Below are 13362 nucleotides of genomic sequence, written 5' to 3'. Positions count from 1 at the left end.
GCTGTTTAGAGGCTCCCTCCACCATTAATTGGTCCAAACTGGGCTGGTTAGAGGCTCCCTCCACAATTAATTGGTCCAAACTGGGCTAATTAGAGGCTCCCTCCACCATGAATTGGTCCAAACTGGGTTTTTTAGAGGCTCCCTCCACCATGAATTTGCCCAAACTGGGCTGTTTAGAGGCTCCCTCCACCATGAATTGGTCCAAACTGGGCTGGTTAGAGGCTCCCTCCACCATGAATTTCCCAAAACTTGGCTGTTTAGAGGCTCCCTCCACCATTAATTGGTCCAAACTGGGCTGGTTAGAGGCTCCCTCCACCATGAATTGGTCCAAACTGGGCTGGTTAGAGGCTCCCTCCACCATTAATTGGTCCAAACTGGGCTGGTTAGAGGCTCCCTCCACCATGAATTTGCCCAAACTGGGCTGGTTAGAGGCTCCCTCCACCATGAATTGGTCCAAACTGGGTTTTTTAGAGGCTCCCTCCACCATGAATTTGCCCAAACTGGGCTGGTTAGAGGCTCCCTCCACCATGAATTGGTCCAAACTGGGCTGGTTAGAGGCTCCCTCCACCATGAATTTGCCCAAACTGGGCTGTTTAGAGGCTCCCTCCACCATTAATTGGTCCAAACTGGGCTGGTTAGAGGCTCCCTCCACCATGAATTTGCCCAAACTGGGCTGTTTAGAGGCTCCCTCCACCATGAATTGGTCCAAACTGGGTTTTTTAGAGGCTCCCTCCACCATGAATTGGTCCAAACTGGGCTGGTTAGAGGCTCCCTCCACCATGAATTTCCCAAAACTTGGCTGTTTAGAGGCTCCCTCCACCATGAATTGGTCCAAACTGGGCTGGTTAGAGGCTCCCTCCACCATGAATTTCCCAAAACTTGGCTGTTTAGAGGCTCCCTCCACCATGAATTGGTCCAAACTGGGCTGGTTAGAGGCTCCCTCCACCATTAATTGGTCCAAACTGGGCTGGTTAGAGGCTCCCTCCACCATGAATTGGTCCAAACTGGGTTTTTTAGAGGCTCCCTCCACCATGAATTTGCCCAAACTGGGCTGTTTAGAGGCTCCCTCCACCATGAATTGGTTCAAACTGGGCTGGTTAGAGGCTCCCTCCACCATTAATTGGTCCAAACTGGGCTGGTTAGAGGCTCCCTCCACCATTAATTGGTCCAAACTGGGCTGGTTAGAGGCTCCCTCCACCATGAATTTGCCCAAACTGGGCTGGTTAGAGGCTCCCTCCACCATGAATTGGTCCAAACTGGGTTTTTTAGAGGCTCCCTCCACCATGAATTTGCCCAAACTGGGCTGGTTAGAGGCTCCCTCCACCATGAATTGGTCCAAACTGGGGTTTTTAGAGGCTCCCTCCACCATGAATTTGCCCAAACTGGGGTGTTTAGAGGCTCCCTCCACCATGAATTTGCCCAAACTCTGCTGGTTAGAGGCTCAATCCACCCTGATTTTCAAAACAAATGTTGGTGCCAACCTCAACTTACTACAAGGGCCAAATTCACTGCTGGTGACAAGCTCTCCTCACTGCAAGTGCCAAATACACATGTTTCAAGGTGTTTTCCTACTGTCAGAGAGGTGGTATTGAGTGTGTAAAGTGTGTAGTTGTTAGGCTGTGATGTTGGGGTAATAGAGGGTCTTTGGTGTGTTAGATGCCCCCAGACATGCTTCCCCTGCTGTCCCAGTGTCATTCCAGAGGTGTTGGCATCATTTCCTGGGGTGTCATAGTGGACTTGGTGACCCTCCAGACACGGATTTGGGTTTCCCCCTTAACGAGTATCTGTTCCCCATAGACTATAATGGGGTTCGAAACCCGTTCGAACACACGAACATTGAGCGGCTGTTCGAATCGAATTTCGAACCTCGAACATTTTAGTGTTCGCTCATCTCTAGTAATTAATAATGAGGAGGATAGTAGAATATTACAAGGGGATCTAAGGAAACTGGAAGCTTGGGTGGAGACTTGGCAAATGAAGTTTAATGTTGACAAATGTAAGGTAATGCACTTTGGGCGATGTAATAAAATGTATAATTATGTACTTAATAGTAAATTAAAGGGTAAGACTGCCAATGAAAAAGACTTAGGGATTTTGGTGGACAGCAAGCTTACCTTTAATGACCAGTGCCAGGCAGCTGCTGCCAAGGCAAATAAAATTATGGGATGCATCAAAAGAGGTCTAGATTCTCATGACAAGGACATAGTTATGCCTCTATACAAATCACTGGTATGGCCACACTTAGAATATTGTGCGCAATTTTCGGCCCCGATATATAAGAAAGACATAAGTGAACTTGAAAAAGTGTAAAGACGGTGTGAAGAGGTAAACTATTTTGTGTTATGTTTCCATGTGATTTCTTCTTTGTAACCTTAGTGGTGGTACATAAGACCCCAGATCTGGTAATATCTCTGTGTGAATGTTCTATTACTGCTTCTTATTTCTTTCTTTCCTCATTAGGCTGGCCACCTAATGCTCTATTTTCCTACTATTTCTTGTCTTACCATCTGGGAACCATATACTAACACTAAGGAACTGTTCACATTAACATGGATTTATAAAGTGTTTTTTGTATATTTACCTGCAGTAGTGGAGTTGCACTGGGTGTGTCCGCCCTGATCTTATAAGAGGCAAGTCTGCAGCAACTCCAGGGTTTTATAGGGAAAACTGCAGAGTATTATGGGAAATGTCTAAGGTATAAACTGATTCCAATTCCCAGAAAGCTGGGTGTGTTGGTGAAGTTCACATGATGGATAGTTTGTGAGACTACAGCAGCCTGAGGTACAAGGTGTTTGTTGTATACATTATGGAGATTTTCTGAAGAATTATTATTTTTTGTTAAAACTGGACTTCCTGAAATAAACTCCTTGGATTCTTTTCATCATTCAAGACCTGATTGTTTTTTTGAAAAATCCCATGCTTCACATATGGTGTCAGAAACGGGATCATTTTTGGAGTATTGCTGTAAGTACTCAAGCCTAAAGAAACAAGGGAGTTATGTACAAGACACGTTCCTGGCGTATTAATGCAAAGCCGCCAACTAAGTCTGCAAAGCGAACTGTTGCAAGGAAACTGGTGAATATGGAAAGTCAAGGTGTCAGACAGAGAGCACTGCTAGAGGAGGATGCAGAAGTGCAAGGAGCCACAGCTGCTCCATTAACTCCAAGTGTTGCTGAGCCTTCTGAAAAGACTTTACCAGAGAGCATTGCTGACCTTATGAAATGGTTAACTGTGCAGCAGATCAATGCAGAAAAAGGCAAATGGAGGAAGCCAGGAGAAATTGCGAGGAATTGCGACGTCAGGATGAACGCTGGAGGGAGCTGTTTCAAACCCTGAGACCGCCTGTTGCTTGGAAAGACCCTCGCATGACTAAACTTTCTCCAGAAGATGATATTGAAGCCTATTTATCCACATTTGAAAGAATTGCACATACCTGTCAGTGGCCTAAGGAACAGTGGGTTGTAAGACTGGCGCCATATCTTACTGGACAAGCCCAACTGGCATATAGCCACATGAACATGAATGATGCAAATAACTATGACTTGGTTAAAGAGACTATTCTAAGGCGATATGACATCAGTGAGGAAACCTATAGACAGAGGTTCAGAGAACTCAAGTACAGCTACACTGATGGTCCAAGGGAAGTCTTTACTCGCCTGCAAGACTTATACATGAAATGGATGAAACCAGACAACAAGACGACTGAGCAGATTAGTGAAGCGATCATACTTGAACAGTTTCTACAAATTCTTCCAGCTGATGTTCTTGCTTGGGTTAAAAAACATCGGCCCAAAAATGCTGACAAAGCTATTTCTTTGGCAGAGGACTTTATCCTAGCAAAAAGAGACCTAAGCAGGTCTGCAACTGGCCCAGCCAAACCATTCAGAACTTTCTCTGGAGGGAGAGGTCAAGAAGCCAGAAGTCCATTACAAACTGTCACCAGTGAAAAAATGTGCTATATTTGCCAAGAAAAGGGACACATAGCTAAATTTTGCCCCAGGAAAAGCACTAAAGGCACAAAGTCTGGATTGTTTTTTGCTAGCAGTGACTTCATGCTGCCAATCCAAGTTAATGGACAGAACGTGGATGCTTTGCTTGATTCTGGCAGTAAATTAAGCTTGGTAAAGGAGAACCTAATAACTCAGAAGATGGACTCTCCCAAAGTGCCAATTACTTGTGTTCATGGAGATACAAAAAAATACTCCACATCAAATATTGACCTGCAGTTGGATGAGAAATGTTTTACCATGCCAGTAGTTGTTGTTCCAGAACTACAAGTACCAGTGATCCTTGGAAGAACCACACCCGGATTCAAAGATTTGCTAGTGGGGAAAAGCCAGCTGTCTGCTGTGACTACCAGAGCTAAAGCAAAGGCACACAAGAGAGGTGAGACTTTGGAGGACATTTTCCCATTCCATGAGGACATCATGGAGCCGCCATCATCAAAGTCTCTGAGAGTTCCAGGACAGCAGGATGTCTCTAGGAGAAGAGTTTCCCTGGATGGCAAGTATAAAAATGCTGACTTGTGGGACACTGATATTACATTTGAACAAAAACAGGACATTGACTTGTATGCATTGTATGAACACGGTTTAACTAACAGTAAAGTGGTTGCAGAAAGTGGTAAGCAGCTTGTTACACCCTATTATCTGGTGGAAAACAATATTTTATATAGAGTGTGTAGTCACCCAAAAACAGGAGAGCAAGTGCAACAGTTAGTTGTGCCAAAAAAGTTTAGACCAGAAATTTTGAAATTAGCGCATGATGTTCCTGTTGCTGGACATTTGGGTTATAAAAGGACTTTGGCCAGAGTACTCTATCGGTTCTATTGGCCTGGAGTTTATGATGAGATCACTACTTACTGTCGTAGTTGCCCAATATGTCAGTACACTGCTTCAGCTCCTCCCAAAGCAGAGCTTATACCCTTACCAATAATTGATGAACCATTTAATACTGTGGGTATGGATATTATCGGTCCACTAGAAAGAAGTTCCAAAGGTAACCGTTTTATTCTTACAATTGTTGATTACTGTACCAAGTATCCTGAAGCCATACCTATGCGCACAGTTACTGCTAAAAGAGTTGCAGAGGAAATTTTGAAGGTGTTTAGCAGGGTTGGATTACCTAAGCAAATCCTTACTGATCAGGGGAGTAACTTTACATCTTCCTTTCTGTTAGAAGTTTATAAGCTTCTTGGTATACAGCCTCTCAGGACTACCCCTTATCATCCACAAACTGATGGGTTGACTGAACGGTATAACCAAACCTTGAAAAACATGCTTAGGAAATTTGCACATAATGATCCAAAACTATGGGACAAATGGTTGCCCTTTCTATTATTTGCCTATCGTGAGGTTCCACAAGAGTCTACAGGGTTTAGTCCTTTTGAATTGTTATATGGGAGACGACCCAGGGGACTCTTGGATGTTATTAAAGAGGTATGGGAAGGTAAAGATGGTCATCAGAAAAATGTGGTAGAACATGTATTGAAAATGAGAGAGAGATTAATGAAATTGATTAAGGTAGCTCATGATAATGTCCACAAGGCAAAAGTTTACCAAAAGAAATGGTATGATCAACATTCCAAAAATAAATCAATTAAAGTTGGGGATAAGGTTCTTCTCTTGCTTCCCAGCAGTGAGAATAAGTTGTTGGCCAGATGGCAAGGGCCATATAAAGTGGTTAGACAAACAGGTCCTGTTGACTTTGAAATTGAAACCCCAGATAAAAAACAAAAAAATAAGGTTTACCATGTAAATTTATTAAAACGTTGGATTGAACCAGAGGTTGGTCCTAAAGATAACACTACGTGTACTATTGTAGCAGAGTCTTCACAAGATGTGTCTGAAGAAATGTATGATTTGTTGAAAAATTGTGCTCACTGGTCAGAGGTAACATTGAATCCAAAGTTATCTAAAACGCAACATTGTGACCTGAGGAAGATTATTGGGTCTAGTTCACATATTTTTGGAAGTAAGCCTGGCCGTGTGTCTTTAGTTTCTCATACAATAAATACTGGAGATCATCCACCTATCAGACAGAGACCTTATCGTATACCTGAAAAATTAAAGGGTAAGGCTGAAAATGAGGTTCAAGAAATGCTTAAATTGGGCGTTATTGAACCCTCTAAAAGTCCTTGGTCATCACCTGTAGTGATGGTTGGGAAAAAAGATGGGACAATAAGATTTTGCATAGATTTTCGTAAAATTAATGCTATATCTAGTTTTGACAATTACCCAATGCCGCGTATTGATGAGCTCATAGATAGATTGGGGTGTGCAGAATATATTTCTACCCTAGATTTATGTAAGGGGTACTGGCAAATTCCGCTTGATGAGAAATCAAAAGAAAAAACTGCTTTTGTGATGCCTAATGGTCTGTATCAGTTCAGAAACATGCCATTTGGTCTTCATGGTGCTCCAGCCACGTTTCAAAGAGCCATGGACTTACTCTTGAAGAATCATACGGAGTACAGTGCTGCTTATTTAGATGATGTGGTAATCTTTAGCAAATCATGGGAAGAGCACTTGTATCACTTGGAAAAGGTGATAACTGAAATTGGGAAAGCAGGATTTACAATTAATCCACGTAAATGTGCTTTGGGATTCCAAGAAACAAAGTACCTTGGGTTTATTGTGGGTAGTGGTAAAGTAAGGCCAGAGATATCCAAAGTACAAGCCATTCAATCTGCGACTATTCCAGCCACAAAGAAAGAGGTCAGATCCTTTTTAGGTCTTGTTGGCTATTATAGACGTTTTATTCCAAACTTTGCTACTATCGTTGCTCCCTTAACCGACCTAACTAAAAAGAACAGTAGAGAGGACGTGATATGGACAAGAGAATGTGATTTAGCTTTTGAACAAATAAAAGAAATTTTGTGTAAAGAACCAGTCTTACAAAGCCCAAACTTTGACAAACCATTTATTGTACAGACGGATGCATCTGAGGTGGGACTTGGGGCAGTCCTGAGTCAAGAGATTAATGGTGAGGAACACCCTATTCTTTATTTAAGTAGGAAACTTTTTCCCCGTGAACAAAAGTATTCTACAATCGAGAAGGAAGGGCTGGCGATTAAGTGGGCATTGGAGGCATTACGCTATTATTTATTAGGAAGAGAGTTTACTTTAGTGACGGATCATCATCCCCTCACTTGGATTCATACCATGAAGGACAAAAATGCCAGAATAACTAGGTGGTATTTAGCATTACAGCCATTTAAATTTGAGATACAACATCGGTCAGGGTCCAAGCACCAAAATGCCGATCATTTGTCCAGGTATGGTGCTGAAGTGAAAGCTGTCTGAAGAAGGACAAGCTTCTTCTTAAGGGGGGAGGAATGTGAAGAGGTAAACTATTTTGTGTTATGTTTCCATGTGATTTCTTCTTTGTAACCTTAGTGGTGGTACATAAGACCCCAGATCTGGTAATATCTCTGTGTGAATGTTCTATTACTGCTTCTTATTTCTTTCTTTCCTCATTAGGCTGGCCACCTAATGCTCTATTTTCCTACTATTTCTTGTCTTACCATCTGGGAACCATATACTAACACTAAGGAACTGTTCACATTAACATGGATTTATAAAGTGTTTTTTGTATATTTACCTGCAGTAGTGGAGTTGCACTGGGTGTGTCCGCCCTGATCTTATAAGAGGCAAGTCTGCAGCAACTCCAGGGTTTTATAGGGAAAACTGCAGAGTATTATGGGAAATGTCTAAGGTATAAACTGATTCCAATTCCCAGAAAGCTGGGTGTGTTGGTGAAGTTCACATGATGGATAGTTTGTGAGACTACAGCAGCCTGAGGTACAAGGTGTTTGTTGTATACATTATGGAGATTTTCTGAAGAATTATTATTTTTTGTTAAAACTGGACTTCCTGAAATAAACTCCTTGGATTCTTTTCATCATTCAAGACCTGATTGTTTTTTTGAAAAATCCCATGCTTCACAGACGGGCAACCAAAATGATTAGGGGAATGGGTGGACTGGAGGACAACGATAGATTAACAAACTTGGGGTTATTCAGTTTAGAGAAAAGACGTCTACGGGGAGATCTAATAACAATGTACAAATACATGAAGGGACAATACAAAGAACTTTCTAAGGATATTTTTACTCCTAGGCCAGTGACAGTGATAAAGGGACATCCTCTACGTGTGGAGGAGAGAAGGTTTCACCAGAAATTTAGAAGGAGATTCTTCACAGTAAGAAAAGCGAGGCTCTGGAACTCTCTGCCCCAGGAAGTGGTGATGGCGGATTCACTGAACAAGTTCAAAGAGAGCCTGGATGCCTTTCTTGAAGAGAAAAGTATAACAGGTTATGGATTCTAGATTTTAAGGACACGTTGATCCAGGGTTTTTATACTGACTGCCAGATTTGGAGTCGGGAAGGCATTTTTTCCCCTGAAATAGGGCAATTGGCATGAGCCTCATGGGGTTTTTTGCCTTCCCCTGGATCAACACTGTAGGGATTGTAGGGTTATAGGTTGGACTTGATGGACTAATGTCTTTATCCAACCTCATCTGCTATGTAACTATATAAAACTCAAATTCTGTAGTAGTCTGCTATATACAAATCCACAGTTCTCGCTCGATTTGGGTGAAATTTGGCACCCCCCTCTCCATGTACAGGAGCAGAATACTGCGCACATTACATCTCACTAGCGTCCCCCCCGTCATGAGATTGAGGCCCCCAAAGTTAGGCCCTATACATATAATGGGGAAATGTGAAAGCGAAAGTGCTGAGGGAAAAACAACAGTTGTGACTGACAGGGATGGATTATAGCGACGGCGCCAAAGAGTCACTGATAAAGGGGCGGCACCACCACACATGACACACAAACATTTCACAAACACCATATGAACAGCACACATGCACCAATCCACAAGCACAACACCACACAAATGCCACAACAGACCACACAAATACCAAACCACTCTAGACACACACAACACAAACACCAGCCCAAAAATACCACAACACCCCATAAATACCACATGCACACCACACACACACACATGCAAGGACCACACACGCACGCAAACACACTCAGATGAATGCAGACTATGCATACGGACGAACAGAGCATATGCAGACTCACACAAATACCGCATGGATGGACACTTGCACTGCGCATGAACAAACACATGGATCACAGGCGCACATACACGCACACATATACACGGACCACACACGTGAATGCACACACGAATACATACACATGGATCACACGCGTGCACACACACACGCATACATATACATGGACCACACACATGAATGCACGCAAACATACATACACATGGATCACACGCGTGCACACACACACATACATATACACGGACCACACACTTGCATGCACACACACATACATACACATGGATCACACGTGTGCACTGACAAAACATGTCTGATATCCTTAGTGGCTGTTTGCACATTACAGTATTTTTCACGGGCCTCCGGGCCATGGATTTGGCAGTTCCATAGATTTCTTTGTGCACAAAGCTGTGAATTTTGGTAATTATGGCTTAGATTTGCAGTGGAAATGGGGGGCTATTTTTCCTAGATGCACCAGGAGGTTCTGGTAAAACATTTTTAATTAATTTGCTGCTTGCAGAAATTGGTTTAAACAATGACATTGCCTTGGCTGTTGCATCATCTGGGATTCTGGCTACATTCAGATTGCCCTTTAATCTAGCGCTATCTGTAATATCACTTAGGCTGGTTTCAGACAGGGTTTTTTGGTCCGGATTATGACACGGAATCCATGTCAAAATCTGGCTCAAAAAACCACCTCCCATTGAATTCAATGGGTTCCTTTTTCCGCGAGCAGTTTATTCCTGCTCACGGAAAAAAGATACAACATGCCCTTTCTTGACACGGATTCCGCATCTGAATCAGCCGCGGATGTCCACAGCGCAACACTTCCTCTCGACTAGGGCCATTCATTTGGGCCTAATCCGGAGTAGAATGCTGAGACTGGATGCCGATGCACTGTATGTACATCCAGTCGCAGCTACCCGTTTTTTTGACCGAACTCTGAGAGTAAGGTCACACGGGGTTTTTTGAGGATACGGATACGGCCCCAAAATCCTGACCAAAAAGACAGCTCCCATTGAAATCAATGGGAGACGGTCAGGTCTTTTCCCAGGAGTCGTTTGTTCCAGCTCTCAGAAAGAGATGCTCATTCTTCAGGCCAATTCGCCTCGCGATTCAGCCTGAAAACACTCCCTCCTCCCGACTAGGCCCATTCATTGGGCCTAATTCAGAGCGAAGTATGCGACTGGATGCCAGTGCAGTGCATCGGCATTCAGTCACGGCTACCCATTTTTCGGTAGCCTCCTCAGGTTCCGGATTAAAAAAAAACATGTGAACTTACCCTGAGGCAGCCTCTACGAAAAAATCCGGTCCAAAAAATTCCATTTGAACCCAGCCTAAGGGCTCTGGGAAAGCTAAGGTATTGCAAAATGGCAAAGTAATTGTTTGGGATGAATTTACCATGACACACAAGAAAGCGGTCAAGACACTTGATCGCACCTTGAAAGATCTGCAGGGAACCAATTGTTTAATGGAGGGAATTGTAATTTTTGCAGATGACTTCTGCCAGACGTTACCTGTTCTTAATGGAGCAACACCGGCGGATAAGCAGAATGCCTGTCTAAAATCTTCTTATCTGTGGATACATGTTCAGAAGCAAACTCTTACTATTAATATGCGGTTTCATTTGATGGGGAATACAACTGCGGACAAATTTATACACCAGCTACTATGTCTTGGAAATGAAAGGTTCCCTACTGACTCCACTACTGGTCTGATTTCCTTTCCGGAAGATTTTTGTTGACAACTTCAGTAATGGAGCTTATTGACCAAGTTTTCCCTGATATTTTAAAAATCATCAGTGAATTTGTGAACGTGCAATCCTTATGCCTAAAAATGATAGTGTCAGCTCCATAAATCTACTAATTCAGAGAAGGCTGCCTTGTCTAGCAACCACATACATGTCCATTGAGTCAGTCATGGAGAGTGAACAAGCCGTAATGTATCTATTGGAGTTCCTGAATTCTTTGGAGCCTCCTGGAATGCCACTGCATAAGCTCACTTTATAAATAGGAGCCACAATAATTTTGCTTCAGAACCTTGACCCACCAAAAATGTGTAACGGCACAAGATTGTGCATTAAGAGTCTCATGCCCAATGTTATTGAAGCCACTATTCTTATGGGAAACTCTAAGGGAGCAAATAGTTTCATTCCACGTATTCCTTTGTTACCAAGCGACAGGCCCTTCAATTTTAAGCGTCTGCAGTTCCCAATCCGACTTGCATTTGCTATGACTATAAACAAAGCACAAGGTCAATCACTTAAAGTAGCCGGCATTCATTTGGAGAGCCCGTGTTTTTCACATGGACAGTTGTACGTTGCTTGCTATAGTGTGGGTAACCCCAAAAATCTTTTCATATACAGGTATGCACCTGAAGGTAAAACCGGAAAGATTGTTTACCAAAAAGCACCACAATAGATAGTTGTGTAACTGTAAGCCAATTTACTCTTTGGTCTGTGAACTACTTATAGATTACATTGGAGAGAGAGGGAAGGGCTGCACTATGTTGTTAATTGGGTATAAGTGTTTTATATGTTTGTGTAAGGTGCATAAATTTTAATTTTTAATTAAAAAAACTGTTAAAAAAATAGTTGTAATAGTTTATACTACATAATATGTATTGAATATATAAAATCAATAAAAATCTTGAAATTAAAAAAAAAAGTTGTTCACATCAATGTCACGACAAATTAGTAAAATGACAAAATAATAAAAATTTTAAGTGGAAAAAAAGATTTACTGTAGCTCTGAAAATGTCAATTTTAGTGTGACACTGAAAATTTTACTTTAGCATAATCAAAAATTTAACATATTTTCTGCGAGCGAAGCCGCGGGTATTCTACTAGTTAGAAATAAGCGTATACTGCATTAATATTTAAATATCTTTTGTTCATATTACCCATCTTACAAAGGTGGGTAATATGAACAAAAGGTACAACAAAAGGTATATCCTTTATTAACCCTACAGCTATGACACCATCATTTGAAAAGCTTCTACCCTCACCTACAGTCTCCTTCCCCCTTTCTTATAGAATGTAAGTCCTCTCTCCTATTGTGCCAGTGCACATTGCCATCATGTACATCATATACAATATATATATATATATATATATATATATATATATATATATATATATACAGCGTATACAACTGAACTGTAAAACTCACAGAACAACTGATGCAGAGGACATTCTGTTTGCATCAGTCATCATTTCAGTTTTTTTCATCAGGAGGAAAACTGCAACATGCTCACTGATGGAAACAGAAGGTGATGCGTTTGTGTTTGCATTGGTGGTTCCGTCAATTTTACAGTCCATTCTTTAGATTCTATGATGAACAGCAATGTGAAATAGACCAGTTAGTTTATTGTATTGTTTTTGTATTATGTATGTAAACATTTTAGATATGTACACCACCACAGAACGAATCGTGCACTATAAGCAATTATAATAATTAGAGATGAGCGAGTAGTGTTCGATCGAGTAGGTGTTCGATCGAATACTACGGTATTCGAAATACTCGTACTCGATCAAACACTACTAGCTGTTCAAAGTTTAAGGTTTGATGCAGAACCAGCGTTGATTGGCAGAATGCTATACATTCTGCTAATCAACGCTGGTTCTTCTCTTACCTTTAGAAGTCTTCTCCATGCAGCGTCCCCGTGGCGTCTTCCAGCTGGAATTCACTCTGCCTAGGCATTCGGCCTAGGCAGAGCTGACTGCGCATGCGTACATACTGTGTGTGCAGGGGACACTATTGGGGATAATACTGTGTGTGCAGGGGACACTATTGGGGATAATACTGTGTGTGCAGGGGACACTATTGGGGATAATACTGTGTGTGCAGGGGACACTATGGGGGATAATACTGTGTGCAGGCGCCACTAAGGGACATAATACTGTGTGCAGGGCTTACTAAGGGACATAATAGAGTGCGGAAGAGGGGGTCGGTCGAGGTCTTCGGCGTCGGTTTGGGGGGGGGCATGTTAAAAGTTCGCCACCGGGCCCCGCCATTCCTAGTTATGCCACTGAAAAATACTACAAAGTATTGAAAGTCTACAAAGTATGAAAAACGTTTTTCCCATACAGTGAAAAAAAAGAGCCTCTCTTAAAAATCTGAATAAAAAGCGAACAGAACAGTACACATTTCCCATAATAATACAACTAAAATGTACATCTGGCCTGCAATAAAATACACCCTATGCATCCCTGTAAAATGTAAATTTAAAATTGGTATCCCTGAAACCATACCTACCCATAGAATACAGGTG

Source organism: Leptodactylus fuscus, chromosome 5, assembly GCF_031893055.1.
Source record: "Leptodactylus fuscus isolate aLepFus1 chromosome 5, aLepFus1.hap2, whole genome shotgun sequence".
Lineage (NCBI taxonomy): Eukaryota > Metazoa > Chordata > Amphibia > Anura > Leptodactylidae > Leptodactylus > Leptodactylus fuscus.
This window is presented reverse-complemented; position numbering follows the sequence as displayed.